This window comes from Myotis davidii, unplaced genomic scaffold, assembly GCF_000327345.1.
Source record: "Myotis davidii unplaced genomic scaffold, ASM32734v1 scaffold187, whole genome shotgun sequence".
Classification (NCBI taxonomy): Eukaryota; Metazoa; Chordata; class Mammalia; order Chiroptera; family Vespertilionidae; genus Myotis; species Myotis davidii.
This window is the reverse complement of record NW_006383018.1, coordinates 2,799,874-2,816,837: the sequence shown is the minus strand read 5'-3', so window position 1 is coordinate 2,816,837 and position 16,964 is coordinate 2,799,874. Positions and strand designations below refer to the sequence as shown.

At 40.2% G+C, this 16,964-nt stretch overlaps 2 protein-coding genes across 4 annotated transcripts in view; both read right to left on the bottom strand.

The window, feature by feature from the left end:
• CDK14 (cyclin-dependent kinase 14) overlaps positions 1 to 16,964 on the bottom strand; it is a 506,888-nt gene that overhangs the window by 26,806 nt on the left and 463,118 nt on the right. The gene's annotated exons all lie outside the window — the stretch shown is intronic.
• The window catches only part of FZD1 (frizzled class receptor 1), a 106,112-nt gene that overhangs the window by 88,008 nt on the left and 1,140 nt on the right, over positions 1 to 16,964 (bottom strand).

Below are 16,964 nucleotides of genomic sequence, written 5' to 3'. Positions count from 1 at the left end.
AGGAAAACATTAGCCAGGATAACTGTATGTGAAAAGAACGAATTATAAAGCACAATGCTATTTGGGCCGAGAAGGGATTTTTTTTTTTTTAAACCAACTTTATATTTAGGACGGGAGCCATCGTGCCTAAAGCCTCCTTCCATTCTTTTCTACCTGAAGAATATTCTGATAAAAGAGGCAGTTGGATTAAAGTGACCGCTTAAACACACAGCGAGTTTCCTAACCAACCCAGGAGATGCTGCGCATGATTTCTTGCAGGCCTGGTACTGTTTCCAAGTAGAAAAATCTGGGTGTTCGTCAACGGCTTCATCCATTTGAAAAAGACAGGTTACTCAGTTAAGTGTGGACAAGACCAGGCTTACTGTGTGTGCGCTATTTTATTTTTAAAGAGAGAAGACACTCGGCACACTTTGGGGATTTTCAGCTATAAAATTTCCCCACTACAAATTCAGTTTAAAAAATTAATTTGAGAGTACTAGCATGGTCCTGCTTGTATGTTTATTCAAGGACCTTTACTCTGTGACAGGGTTTCAGCCTGTGAGGTTTTCTCTACACATGGCAGGCAGCTGTCAGAACCAGTGTGAGGGGTGAAAGGGCAGCCCGGCTGCTCTGTTAAATCACGGGGTTCCATCAACATCTCAGAATTCCTGCCGAGTGGGAGCTGGGAGACCACAGATTAGAGTACACTGGAGTGTGTATATTAGGTCACTCAGTGTCTATCAAAGCGATATCACGCCGGTGAGCTGTACAATAGATTTTACTGTGTGCCGTTCAAAGAAAATGTAAGAAAAGTGGACATGTGTGTAGCAGACCACAGCTGAACACCGAATTCTTCTTGTCTTTAAAATGGATGGATTTATTATCCACAAGATGAACGGAGATTAGGGGCACAATCAATAGCTTTGGAAATCATGCAAAGCTGATGGCTTTATTCAGTTCTTGGAAATGACTATTCAGCGGATGCGTGATGAGGAAGATGGGGCCCACAGCCCAGCACGGTCAAGGGGCTGAGGCTGGATTGTGGTTGTGGCCTTGGACCACGAACTTGTTTGATGATCTTGAATGGTCACTTCACCTCGGTTGCATACACCTTCAGTGTTCTTATTTAAAAACTGGAAATAATAATGTCTTATTTGTTCCTGACCTAACTACCTCCCCAAATGGTTAGACAAAAAAAAAATGAACTCTTACATGAGAAAGAACTTTTAAAAAGTTGACAAGAATGCGGCATGATGATATTATGTGTGGTATTTAAGAAATAGTTAAGAAATGAAATGTAACTTTTATCAATGGATAGTACGTCAACATATTCCTTTTATATTTGTTTAATACTTTTAACAAAGCAAAATATATGTTCCTCAAGGAATCATGCAATCTTTAACGAGATAAGGGATATAAGGTAACAAGCACCACACCTGACAAGTATAATTTTGAAAAGCGTAAGTAATTTTTTTAATATTTCATATTTCTCAATTATGAGTTCTGCAAGGGGCTCTTTGACTGTTTGGAGGACACACCCACATTTATTAATAGCTAACACTAGCAAAATGTTGATCATGTGCCAGATACTGTTCTAACCACTCCACAAAGTTAATTTATTTAATTTACATAACCATATGTAAAGTGGCCCCAATGATCAGATTTTAGGGTGATCACCATCTTACACAAAAATATTAGGTCCTGCATTCTGATTTCCTTTTGTGTTAAATACATTTTCTAATCTTGTAAAATGTGAACAATTACCTTCTACCAAAAAGCAACTTAATTTCATACTGTGTGAAGTAGGCGTCACTCTTTACATGTTTTTTAACCTCAGAATTTGTACTCCCCCAAAGTTAAGTGATTTTGCACAGCAACCAAGTGGCAGACCCAGGATTCACACACAGGGAGTCTGGCCTTTACCACGCTGTACCACCTCTCTGTGTCAGAGGGGCCCAAAGTCCACATTGTCTGAGGGCAACGTCATGGTGTTGGCTGATTCGGAATCCAAAACTGAGACCTACTGAGTCACCTAGAAAATAGCTCAAAATGCAGCATGGCATTGAGACGGGGTTCACACTGGAGCCATGGTCTTGTCTACATCATAGCAATCAGCAGGGTAGTTACTTGCAAAGATACTTATGGTCTTATGTCTACATTCACCCAGGTGAGCTGCCACATTTGCCACAGCGAATGCAGAAAAGATCATATAATTAGGCAAATGTGGGGACCTTTGTCTTTTTTTAAAATTAGAAATATTTTTAAAGAATTTAAAGATAAAAAAATTTAGAAATATGTTTCATTATTGTTTGGAAATACGTCCTTGAAAAAAAATATTTAAAAGACAGTAAAGAAAGTCTTAGATTGAATTCTATTTTGTCTGTTATTCGGTGACAACAGAGAGTGTGAAATACAAATAGGCACATATACAGCGGCAATGTAACAGCTCTGTCGCTTCCCCTTCAATAAATTCAGAGACTGTCTTTGTATCCAGTGACCTTCTAGGGGAATTTAAAATAAGAAATCAGGAGACACTGTATAATTTGTCTGTAATAAGGACCTAATTATAATTCTCAGCCTCAGCTTTTATGGTTACAGCTCAAAATTCAGCTTAGGTGAGCAAGAACTGAAAAATATTCCTCTTTTCCAGATAATATTCTCAAGTGAAGTGAGGATCTGGATGCTCTCCTTCCAGCCCTTGAGGATTGATGCCCTCATTGGTGATTGATTCTTTAATTAGTTTCATCAGCAGGTCCAGGAGCAGAGAGGTCACCCGGCTCTCTAAATTTTAATAAGTAATCAATTCAGATGTAGATGGAGCTGAGCTGTTGGGACAGGTCAGTGAAACCAGTGAGTATACTCCATGAACAAAAACTGAAATTCAGATGCACTTTCAAACATAGTACACAAACTTACAAATAAACGGGGAAAACACCCCTTTACTTCCAGCTCCTAGGCTGGATCAGCACCCTACCAAAGGCTGTGCCTGGGTGAAATTCATTTTCCATCTTTCAAAATGTGAACAATCCCACTGCCTTCCACACAACGGTTTCATTTCACAGATTTTGCCACCAGTAGGGCAGACGCAGGCTCCTGCATTGCTTTAAAAATTAATTAAGAGGCACTTCAAGTGTAGCCTCTTTGCAAGGCCATCCTATTTATTTATAAATTTCATTAATTCTGAAGCTAGTTGCTCCTCAATGGTGTATTTATGTTCAACTAGGTCAGGTCCGCTGGGATGATATTTGGTCTTTCAAAGCAGACACACAGAGCTTGTATGGGCAGCAGGCTCAAGCTACCAAACATTTCCTTTCCTAAGACTTGACTCCATGAATTTGTTAGACTTTTGTGAAAAAAAAAATCAATCCAGATACGCATTTCATGAGTCTCTGCATGAGGCCTTCTACACAGAGGGCTGTCAGTTAACACACTGCCTCCTTAGGAGGCAAACGGGCAGTTGCAAACAGTCAATTAGTGATTTGTGGGGCTGGTATAGTTAACAGTGAAGGGCACCCACAAAGACAAGTGAGGAAAACACTCAGAACTACTCTTTCACCTTACATTAGTTTGCTCAAAAAGTATGCTCTGCTCACCTAACCTATAAACCCACAAAATTTCAAGCACGCTGTAATGGAATAAAATTTAGTATAGTGAAGACTTAGATGAGATAAAAAACACACACTCATGTTTGTATTTCCCAATAATGCACTGATTGATAGTGAAGATGCCATAGAGAACTTTAAAAAGAAAAACAATGCAGAGGCATTTGACACTGAGAACACTACTTGAGGGAACAGATGCACCCCTATGTTCATTGCAGCTTTATTTTACAATAGCCAAGATATGGAAGCAACCCGAGTGGCCATCAATAGATGAGTGGGTGAAAAAGCCATGGTACATACATACAATGGAGTATTACCTGGCCATAAAGAAGAGTGAAATCTTACCATTTGTGACAACATGGACAGCCCTAGCAGGTATTATGATAAGTGAAATAAGTCAGACAGAGAAAGACCAATACCATATGGTTTCAGGTATATGGGGAATCTAAAGATCAAAATAAACGAACAAACAAAAATTGAAAGAGTCTCATAAATACAGAGAATAGACTGATGGTTGCCAGGGGGAAGTAGTTGGGGGACTGGGTGAAAAAGGTGAATGGATTGAGAAGTATTAATTGGTAGTTACAAAATAATCAAGGGGATATAAAGTATACCATAAGGACTATACTAGTATAGTCAATACCTGTAATACCTGTGTATGGTGCCTGGTGGGTACTTAAAATATTGGGGAGATCACTTTGTAAAGTATATGATTGTCTAAACACTAATCTGTACACCTGAAACTAACACAAAATAATACTGAATGTAAACCGTAATTCAAAATTAGATTAAAAAAATAAAACATTCAATGCACGCTAACATTCTGGCTTTTCCTTTTAGAAAAGGGGTGTGTGACTTACTCTGGGAACTCTGAGCCATCCCGAGTGGATGGGTAAACATGACAAGCATCTGGAACGTCCACATTCTCGGTCTTCCTGCTCATTTTACTCAGAGGAATGTGGACACTATTCCCTTTTGAACTCGTTTTGAGCCAAAACTCACTGATGACCTCACACAGAATATTAGAGTTGATCTGCTTCTCCAGACCCAAAACTCTATCCTTATTTTACAGGAAGGGGACCAGAAGCCTCACTGAGATTGTGACATACTCGAGGTCACAGCTAGTGGGTGACAAGGTTAGATTTAGTCCCAAACCCATGTCTTTGGACTCCTAATATGGTGCTCCTTCACCCTACCACCCTAAAGGTGATGAAACACAGTTAAACACCACCAATTCCTTAGAGTTGCTATCTCAGCTCATGATTATTAGATGTTGACTGTGAGTTCTCTGAGGTTAGAAGAAATGTGCAGCAATCTAAATGTCACAGGTCTGGAAGCAATCAAAAGGGAGCTGAATGTTAGACACTACTGTGCATAATGCTTGCAACATCTCTGTGGTTGGTTGCAATGTATTATTAGAGCTCAGTTTGTGTTGTGAGTGTGTGAGCCAAGCAGCATAGGGAATGCTGAAGAGCTGGCCCCCTCTCTTCAAAATGTCAATGTGAAGGAGACCCTGAAGCAGCAGGGATCAAATAACTCCTTCTCAGCTGTCTCTCTTTTAAACAAAAATATCCCTTCACTTTACATATATCTGTGGTAAGTTGGTGTTTGCTTCCTCTTCTCTGTTCTGTTCTATTTTTTAGACCCCAACCTTGGATCACCAGGGGGTACTGGGACTAGAAAGAGCTTGACATGATGTTTTATAAATTTATCTTCGATTCCTTCAGTACGTCACAGTTTGTGTTCCATAAAGGCAGGCAGTGTCGAGCAGGCAGGCAGAAAATGGTCTGCAATTGGATACTGAGCTTGCAGAGTCATTGGCTGCCAGTCTTGATACTGGAAGGGCTTTCTACACCGAATATAGCAGTGCCCATCTGCATGTCGAGCCAGCTGCTACAATGCCAACACTGTAATAACGGTGCCTTCCGTTCATCTGCAACCTAGCCAAGTCTTTCTACATTTGTCTGGGAAATCCTAAGGGGCTAGATGACACATGGAAGAGGCATCTTTAGCCCATTCTACTTCCTAACTGCACATCAAGTCCCCAGGCCTTTACCTGACTCTGGCCTGGCCACTTACTGGCTGGACATGTTTCTTAATCTAGCCTCATCTGTAAAGTGGGTATAGATAATAACAGCCTTTCTCGTAGAGTGGTTCTGAGGATTGAATGCGTACTTATAAGGACCTGGCATATATAAGGACCTGGCATATAAGCACTATATAAATATTTGTAATTATAATTATTGTTTTCACTCCATGAAGTTAAGACTTCCTCATAGTTCTGGATCTGAGCTGGCTGTAATTACTTTCATATCAGTGAAGGAATAGGAGTTAAGCAAATGAACATCATATGGCTACACATAATTGATTCAACCATTCACCTATTATTGGACTTTCAGTGTTTCCAATGTTCTGCTATGTAGATAACATTGTATGCCATCTGCCACTTCTAGCAATCTATCCTTGTAGCTTCCTTATGAGGTGGATGCTCTGAATGTTGACACTTCCCAAATGAGGGAACTAAGACTTAGACAATATAAATACAATATGATCACACAACTAGTAAGTGTTATATGCAAGACTCAAGCCCATACTTTGGGATCCCAAAGCCTTAATCAATTCCCTATACATTTTCTTATCTAAAGTGGTTATAACAAGAAGTAGTTGGTGCACTTAAAGTTGCAAACTCCACCTAAAATGTTTCTTGGATGGACCATGTCATTCTTCAATAATTCAGAATAACCGCAGTGTCATTTTCCCCTTGGGCCCAAACTTCCCAATTTAAAACCCGTGGCCTATTATTAGGAATGCTTACATGCAAAATCACCAGCATCTTTGTAAAACCTTACAGTGGCTTCTAAGGGACCTGGGCACTTCTCTGCACCAATTCATTCGAGATTGCTTTAACCAGCAAGACACAGAAAGGACTTGATCAGCCCAAAGAGAGAATATCTTTACATTCTAGCAAGAAGATCTTCTTTGCTGCTTTTACCTGCTATCGTAGGCTTGTTCAACACATTTATAAAACCTGACCGAATATCTAGCTGGTCAGGAGGAAAATTCCTGCCATCACTACTGGGAGCAGTGTGAATGAGTCACACAGACCCCAGTTTAAGGAGCATGCACATATATTTGGTTTTTTGAAGACAGAGATAAAAATGAGGAATAATTATGTAAGTTTAGTAAATGTACAATTTGTATGATTGCATGCACAACATTTCCCAGAGGAAGGAGTCCGGAATGGTTTTGACTACACCACACATCCAAACTAGGGCTGTCCTCCCTGACGACTTGTCCCTTCTCTGAGAGGGCCTATAACTGCAATAATTGTGGCTAAAATATGTTGTTCATTTACTATGTGCCTGATATTATTCTAAGTACTTTACATGTATTAACTCGATTTAATCCTCACAACGACACTCTGAGATGGATGCAGTTTTTATTATTGCTATTATTTTCTCCATTTTAGACATGAGAAACTGGAGGTGTAGAGAGGGTAAGTCTTCAGATTACAGTCAGTAAATGGCACGGCTGAGATTTGACCCTGGTAGTCTGATCCTGGGGCCTTTGCTCTTGGTCACTACCCTAGGCCTATGCATGCCCTTGATCTCTGGTTCTTTGGCCCTCCACCTTCCAGCCCAGTTCTTGGCAACCTCTTCCATTCATTCCTAACATTTGTTCCTCATCTTGTACCTTCCCAGGGCCACTCTAAGATTGGACTTCTTAGTCTCTTACCTACCCATTCCTCTCAAAAAAGGTCTTTCTACTTGTTCTCCAAAGTCTTCCCTGAGAGTGATAGGAATTTAAATGTATCAATGAAACAGAAAAAAAAAAACCCACTTCCCTAAAACACAAAGCTTAAGTGATTACTAGGAATATTTTTGGAGAAACTGGCGCTCAGAGGCCATTAAAATTAATAAAATTTCTTATACATACAAGCGGCAATCAATAAACATGCATTGAACGACTGAATGAATGTGGTCAACTTGTAAATATGGAATCTGAACAGAGGTTTTTGGATGTGTTTGTTGGAATGCTTTAAGAAGATGCTCTTCTGAAGGAAAGACCATTTTATCAGGATATAGATGTATCATCTAATGTTTCCATATGTTACAAAGTCCAGGGAGGGTTTTCCAATAAGTCTGTCCATGCTAATGCCGCTTGTGTGCCGTCAAAGAAGGCAGTGATGGTTCTCTTTCCTGTGCCTCTCTCTCACGAGATTTTAAAAAATAACAAACATTTGAGATACCAAGAGAAAAGTTAATCTTTAAAAGTATCAAGCTGGGCGAAGGCAGAATAGCTAATTTGCTTTTTCAAATTTTGTAGAGATTTTATTACTTTAGTCTTATATAAAAAGGTACTTATATTTCATGTTGACATGCCATTTTATGAACTGTTAATAGAAACTATTGACTCACAAATTGATGGAAAAACTAAGACTAATATTTTATTTATTATGTTCTCGCTATGTGCTGGATACCAAGAAGAATTTAGCAGCGTCTATAGCTTTGCTGTTTTAATATTCAGTTTATTTATTTTGCAATCATATCTTAGATTTTAAGAGTCATTTTAGGCTCATTGGTTTTATTTAGTAAATACATGCTGTCTGCCTCAAACTGTTTTGAAAGAGTAAAGGCAAGGATGTATTAACAAGGATATCATAATTAAAATAACGAATAAGATGACATCAGTTGGTCCCTTCCCTCCACAGCCGTGTCAGGATTAGCTCATTACAGAAACAGCTTGTGCTGCTACCTAGAACCAAAATACACTAAGTCCTCACTTAACACTGTTGGTAGGTTCTACAACTTTAAGTGAAAGAACTGTTCATGATTTTTATAATGGTAAGATACTCATTTCTACAGAATGCTCTCTTCTTCACCACTGAGGCATTGGGCAGAAAGGAGGGTAAGTGACTGTATTTTAGAAAATAACAGCAGACACTACCATCGCCATACTGAGTCCTTTAGCTGGCAAACCAATCTATGACTGTGAGGCTGTTAGATACGAGCCCCAGAAATACTCCCTTCCATACCTTCTAACCACCTTCATTGTTCTTGGCAAAGCCGTCTCCACAATTTGTTTTTAGTTAGAAAACACAGTATCCTGTAGTCATGACACCAAGCCAGCATTTTCTCTGTTTCCAGTTAAAGGAAATATAAAAAAGCCAGAAAATATTGCCCAAACAGTGCTGTTTTTCATTAGAAGGGTACTTTTAGAGCCTAGTTACTGCAATATTAACTCCGTATTGTTCTATTACCATGAAGCACAAAATTGAAATCGGCGTTTTCCCCCCATCAGCAGCATATCACATTTATTGGGTATTAAAGGAAGTGTTCACAGATATTAAAAGTTTTTCTACTCCTGGGAAAAGCACATCATTGAAAATGTAACATAATTTCCATTCTCTTTTGGAGTCCTGAAGTTTAAGGATATAATTTTACTGAGTTACTTCAAGATAGCCAGGACGTTAAATATACCTCCATTCCCCACCTGCCAACCCCCCCTAACCCCTGACTATATTTAAGCTGGAGAAAGATGTCAACCCTTTGCCCATAGTCAACCCTTTGCCCATTTGTCAGGGCAGAAGGTTCACTCACTCATACACTTGTCTTGGAATGGCCTCTCAGAGTTCTCCTTTTCTACAGCAATTTGTAATATAATGTGATTTATCTTGGAAAGGACACATTACTGTTCAGAGAAAACTGCTCAGGAGTTAGAGAATGTTTCCTATTCTATTGCTATGTAAGTGGTGATCAACTCCACATAACAAGTCAGGAAGGGCCATAGCCTAACTGGATGTCAAAAATGTCTGTCTGGCAAATGGCGATCATGAGAAGTAAAGGACGTTTCCTGGGAGCTGTGGAACTCACCATGGCTTTGCAGAAGAACAGCAGCCTCCCAGATGGTAAGAGCCACTCTGGATGCTTCTGTGGGCATAACGCACTCCAGCGCGACAGCCAGGAGCGCCTAATCAAGAGTGCTCACTGGGAGGTGGACTGCACACTGGACTACTTTCGGATGCCAGGGGTAGCAGCTGCTACTGGGTGTTTGTTCATGATATGCTGGGAAGCACAGCCATTAATACCCATCATATGGGGGAGAACTGAGCACTTTCCATGTGCCAGGTACATACTGATCTAAGGACTTACATGGATCATCTCAGTCACTTCTCATCACAAGCCTATGAGATATGAAGAGGATTATTATCGCTGTCTAGATGGGGAAATGGGGGCTCTGTCCCAGGGGCCACAGAATTAGTAAATGTGGAACCTGGACAGCTGACTTCGGAAGCAAAACTCCCGATGGCCATGCCACAATGCCTGGATGCCTCTCAGGTAGCATGAGGCACCTGACACCGCTCCACTCTCAGTGAATTCTCTGACAGCTTTGTAAGGCAAGTGTTATTATCCATACTCAGAAGTGAAGAAAACAAATCTCTGAGAGATTTAGGGACTTGCCCATGGATACCCAGTTAGCAACCCCCCCCCCCAAAAAAAAAAGAAAGAAAGAAAAAAGAAAATGATGTTGCTTGAGTTTGAGCCAAGGTCTGTAAGAATCAGAAATACAACTAGAAGCACTATGTGTCTTCTGCAGGACAAGCCACAGCGAGCCTCGTGCTTGTCATGGATAAAAGCTGATTGTGGCCAGGCCCTCGCTGGGTAGCTCAGTTGGTTAGAGCATCATCCCAAGAAGCCAAGGTTGTGGGTTCAATCCCTGATCAGGGCACATACAAGAATCAACCAATGAATGTATAAGTCAGCAGAACAACACATCCATCTCTCTCTTCCTCTCTCTCTCTCTCAAATCAATTTTAAAAAAAGCTGATTGTGGCTAGAGTTTAGGTGCTTATATTCCCAACTCAGGGGACATGAGATCATTTTAGTTAGAAATTGCCTTTCATACTCACACACATCTTTTCTTCGTACAGAGAAAACATAAAACGTGTGACTTAGCAACTTCTCTGATGAATCTTATCCTCCCTCCTAACCTGGACCCAAATTCAAAACTCTCCACATATTTCTCTGATGGAAATGCGTTTAAGCATTTAAGATATCTAAGTTACAAGGGTAGGGAATTAATCACTGGAGATATGTAATGCACAAAATATGGAAATGATAGCTGCTTAAAATAAAACGTAGGTTGTCTCATCCAGATGAAGGCCGATCCAAAACTGGCAAGTCAAACCACTAACATTTCCTTCAATGCTATTTGCATGTTCTTCAGTTTTGTCTACAGCGTTTGCCTGGGTCTGCTCATGCTCCAAGCGCAGGCTGTGCCAAGAGGCTCAGCATAAATGGTTTCAAATGCACAGAATGTGATGGGAATCTCATTGGAAACCATATGGCTTTTCACAAATGCTCCAAATGGCCACTACTCAAAGGTACAGGATTTTAAAAAACCATCCTGCCACCATTAAAAATACATGAATAAATAAATGACGGCAACGACTTCCTTCTCCCTACTGAATTCGTGGACGGGCTGAGGAGTATGAATTGCTTCTGCTCTGTGGCTGATATTCAGTTCAGATAACTCATCTTTATTCATTTCCTTTCAGTCACGACGAGCCATATTGAGAGCAGCTGTAGGCAAGAGGGGGGGAAAAAAGGATCTCCTGACTCCCTCCTTCAAATTGTTGTCAAACAGCCCTTATAAAGAATCCATCTGGGATCAGTGCTGTGCTGGGCACCCAAGAAATAATAGAAAACAGGAGAGAGAGAAACAAAACACAGTTTAAAAGCTGAATCTAACAAAGATACTTAGAAATTATCCAACCACATGTTTCTGGAGGGGAGTCAACCTCAGGATGATTTAATGCAAAGTCAGGTACACCCAGACCCAAAGGAAAATTGTATTTCAAACTAAATTCAAAACCAAGACAAAGCAAAGTGCACTTTAAAGGTGATGGGAAACAGCAATAGGCAGGTAACTAGGAACAAGAAGTCTGGTAGCCAGTTCCAGTTAGTGTTACGTATAAAGTTAGAAGGTGATAAGTGAGTGGCAATACGCTAAGCCTTAACATGTAAGCGTGAAAATGGTCATGGGAAAACCACTCACACAGAGTGGGAGAGAATAAGATGATTTGCATTAGTGATTGAGTTTTTATATCTGAAAAAGTCTTTCCAGGTTTACACAGCAAATGAATTGGGAATCAAAAAACACTCCGTTTTGTTTTGTCCTTTTAAATTTTGGATCCATGATGGATATTTTTTGGACCAAGCTTGGTCTGAATTAGGAAGTAAATGCTTTTAACATTCTGCTTAAAATGATTTCATCTGTTTTATTATATAAACCCAGCAGAAATCTTGTTTATGGATCATTCTACTATACTTCAATGACACAAAGATGGCTTCAGTTTCAAAGGGGAGACTTGGCAAGTGATTACTGCATAAAAAAATCGCAGTCTTGTTATTTTTACAGCATTTTTGTTCATGTGTTTTTAATGGTTACATGAACCAAATGCTTAAGCAACTGTGCCGAAGATGATATGATGGAGAAATAAAGATTTGTTTAGAAGGCAAGTTGGATGACTGACTGCCGTGCAAGTTTTCTTATAATGTCACTTATATAGTGAAAAAGCATTCTAAGTAGTGTTTGGAAAAGACCAAGAAAACCTGATGACTAAAATTCACAAAGAACGTTTAAAAAGCTAGAAGAAAAATCAACAAAAAGAACTCTCATAGCCTACCCAAAGAATGTTCGAACTCTTTACCTTCAATTGAGTAACTACAATTAGTCATGGCTTTTATTTCCCATCATGTCTGAACTCTGCCACTCGGCACTGCTGAGCACCCTCTCCTTTGTGACATTTATGTTTCCATGGTACCCACAATTCGATTCCCTGTCCACCTCTGCAAGGGCATCTTCTGAGTCTCCAAGGCTGGGTGGTTTTCCTTCCTGCCACTCCTATCGCCACTTACCTCCAGCAGTCCAGGATCCTGAGCCTTGCTCTCCCAGCCCTCACTTTTCCTGGGAGTCCATTCACTTCTGTCTTGACAGGTCACTTTTGATCATTCCCAGATCGACAGAGCCTTCCTCAGTCTCCACCCTGTAACCTACAGACACCAACGGCCTGTGTCCCTCTCCCAGTGCATGACCTTCTGTATGCCCAGAGCCACCCCCACCACTGAGAGATCCACTCTTCTGGGTCACTGAGGGTTAAAACCTTTCACTCATTTGTTACTTTTTGTTCTCCCTTGTCCTATACAGCCCATCAGTCCCTGAGTCTTACTGATTTGTCAAAGATTTCTTATCTCTGCATGTTTGCTCTCAGTCACTGAATACAGGCTCTCATCACTTCAAACTTAAGTTATCATCATAATAATACTAAGAGCAACTCAGGGATGTGAGTTATTCTGTGCCACGCACTGCTCTGATTGCTTCCTATTAATTAACTCATTACACAGAGATGAGTTTATCGTACACCACGCAGAGCCAGGATTTGAACCACAGCTGTTGGGTCCAGGAATTCTTCAGCACTAGAATGAATTGCTTCCCACAGGACCTCTCATCCATGCCATGCTGCTCACTGCATCTACTTTATTTTTCTAAAATAGTGTTTTCAATGTGGCAGTATATATCAGTAAACCTCACTTATCCAGGCCTGTGGGCTCAAAACCTGAGTTAGAATTTCTGAAAATTTAGCCTAAGGAAAAAGTTAGCAATGAATGGAAAGATTTATATGCAAGGATCTTTACTGCAACATGACTTGTAATAGTTCGAAATTGAAAACAGTTTTAATGCTGAATGGTGGCACATTCCTAGGAAGGAATATACACCATTAAGAATGACATTGCCAAAAAAAGAGAAAAAAGACATCGAAAGAGTATTCTATGATATAGGAAAATGTCCAAGATTTTACTAAGTGAAAAAAACAGATGACAAAAAATTATATATATAAAAGCCTAAGTGACCCCCGACTGGTAGCTATGACGTGCAATCACCACCAGGGGCAGATGCTCAACGCCGAGCGATCAGGCAGGCAGGTGAGTGGTTAGGGGCGATCAGGCAGGCAGAGTGGTTAGGGGCATTCAGGCAGGCAGGCAGATGAGTGGTTAGGAGCCAGCGGTCCCAGATTGTGAGAGGGCACAGGCTGGGCTGAGGGACTCCCCTCCCCCGACCAGTGCACGAATCCATGCACTGGGCCTCTAGTATTGTTATAACTATGTACGGTGCCAGGTGGGTACTAAAAATACCAGGGGGAAAACTTTGTAAAGTATATAATTTCTAACCACTATGTTGTATACCTGAAGCTAATACAAACTAAGCTCGAGAGTAAACTGTAGTTTAAAAAAGAAAATTTAAAAAATAAGTTATATAGATTAATATAAAGTATGAATACAATTTTGTAAAGAAAAACCAACCAAACAAACAAACAAAAAAACACCACACAATTACCCAAGCCCCATATACACTAAAATGTTAACCAAAATCATTTCTGAGGTATTAGTACTCCAAGGAATTTATTTTCATGCTTTTCCAAAAATTTACAATAAATATATAATACATTGTAATCAGAGCCTCCTCCGGGACAAATGTTATTTAAAAAAACAACATTATAATCTCACTATAATTTCCCTGCTCAGTGGCACAATAAACACTTACTGTCTGTTACATGGGGCTGAAAGTTTCTCTGCCTATAGTTCAAGCCCCTTTGTCTAGGCGTCTTATTGGTTCTTCCATCCCAACCTTTGCAGCTTTTTAGGAGAATGTTTGGACCCAGCCAGATGGGTCTCTTCATTATGCTTCCCATCCCCATGCCCTCCCAGCTCTGCAGTTGGTCAAGGCCTAGCCAGAGCCCCACTCCATCACTCACACCTCACAGACACAGGTGCATCAATTTCTCCACCAGATTCTTAGAGCATAACTTGGGTTGCTTTATAAACATTTGGTACCTCTTTCTAGTTTTATCTTATGTAGAAAGAAAATGGCACTCAACCTGTGGGCCATGCAATTACTATGTCACCATTCCCATATACAAGCCACAAGCCAGGCAAGTGGTACTAACAATGCTTCCACATTTATGTGCAGTTATATTATCTACATGCTGGTCTCAGTTGCTAGTCTGTCTCCTACATCACATCTTCCACATTAGGGCTACAGCATTTCCCACGTAAATTAAACTGAGATATTCATATGTATGTCTCTCTTGATCAACTGTCAGTTCCTTTAGTTCAGTAATAATAGCTAATTAAACTTTACAGCCCTAGCACATAATAAGTTACTGGAGGAAAATCCTGGAAGCAACTTTGACATGACTTACGACTAGAATACAACACCAACACCAGAAATGCTTAAAATCTCCAAGAGTGAAACTATTAAAGCTTAAAAAATGTCCACTTAGCTTTACCAGATATCTAAGAGATGCATAAAGGTGAATCTAAAATATAATAAAGGTCTTATCCATCATAATGATTTTTTATACTACCCGGTTGTTCCTATCTAGAGATTTAGCGATAAAATGGGAGGAGGAGGGAAAACATGTTTTACTGGTTGTGAAAATCCCCAAATGGTAATTCCAGTTGCTACTTTCCCCACTATATTCTAAATTACTCTGAAGTTGCCATGTATCTGTGGAGACCAAAAGATCATACCACAATTCACAAGACACAACACTATGAAGAAGTGGTCTATATGGGAAGCTATAATTTTTCTGTGGTGGCTTTGGAGAAGTTGTAACCACATGAGGAAAGTCTGACTGGTTAATATACTAATTAAACCATTGGTTGCCTTTAAGAATACCATAATCCCAAACACACAGGCTTGGTTTTATATAATGTATGGGTATAACTCCAACTGAGTCTGCAAGGATTTTTCCATTTCACGTTGGCTTTCATTTCCATTTCTTTGGACTACTTTACTTCTTTTGAGTTCTGTGGGCCATAATATTACATCATAAATGGGCAAAACTGAGACTCCTCTTTCTACCTTAGTGACCATGAAATGTGAGTATTTAGCTGCCGGTGGATGTTGTCAACCATCTAGGTATGGAGTCTGATCAAAGGGAGAATGTACAGAGAGAAAAGGGAAGCGTTTTCCTCTTCATCTACTAGAGGCCTGATGCATGAAATTCGTGCAAGAGTAGGCCTTCCTTCCAGCACCTGGGGCCCAGGCTTCCCTTGCAGCCCAGGTTTCATCCAGAAGGCCATCTAGAAGTACATCAGGTCTAATTAGCATATTATGCTTTTATCTTCATCTATGGGATAAGGAACCAAAGTGCCCTTTTGGAATCAAATGGGGACCTCCAAGAGGGAAGCCATTCCAAGAATGGCAAACATGATTTCATAGAACTGCTAAGGAATTAGAGAAATAAAAATCAGGAAATAAAAAAGTTTAGTTTTAAATGAAACCCCATCATGATTCTAGAGTTAATGGAAACTTGGGTCCAGCTCTCCACTGCATAGGCTAACCCGGGGTGGGCAAACTTTTTGACTCGAGGGCCACAATGGGTTCTTAAACTGGACCGGAGGGCCGGCCGGAACAAAAGCATGGATGGCGTGTTTGTGTGAACTAATATAAATTCAAAGTAAACATCATTACATAAAAGGGTACGGTCTTTTTTTTTTTTTTTTTTTTTTTAGTTTTATTCATTTCAAACTGGCCGGATCCAGCCCTCAGGCCGTAGTTTGCCCAAGCCTGGCGCTAACCACATTCCCTCAGGCTTTCAACAGGTGAAGTTGTTTTGCATGAATGAGAGCAATATGAGATCCATAATATCTGCATTTGAATAGCAATGAGTCACTTTTAATAGGGACATTTGCTGTCAAGGGTTTGGACCTGATAAGGATGCTCCCACTGGACCTGCAACTGTGAGCAAATGTGACTTACTTGGGGATTGATTTCTCTGTCCCAAACTATGACACCGCCTGAAGACCAGGGTGCAGACAAGAGGGGGATGAGGACACTAAACGGCTGAACACTAAGGCAGAAGCAAATGGAGTAGTCTCCACGAGAGAATTCCAGTGTAAGGAACAGATTATGCCTGCTTCATGAGGTATACAATCCCCGGAACAGTGCAGACATTAAAGAGCAAATATTAATAATGACATCCATGCTCTTTAGTGAAGAGTCCTCCAGATAAAACCGACAAAATACTTTATGCATTAATGAGGCAAATAATAAAGAAATATGAGTCTTATGTTTGTTATAGTAAAACCTAACTTGGATTCATGCATGGCCTGAAAGACACAGCTAAAATAAAAATCTAAATTCTAATACTCTTTAAAGAGATACAGTTGTAGCTCTGGCTGGGTGGCTCCACTGGTTGGAGTGTTATCATGTACACCAAAAAGTGGCAGGTTTGATTCCCAGTCAGGGCACATATCTAGGTTGTGAGCTCAATTCCTGGTCGGGATGCATATGAGAAGCAAATGATGGATGTTT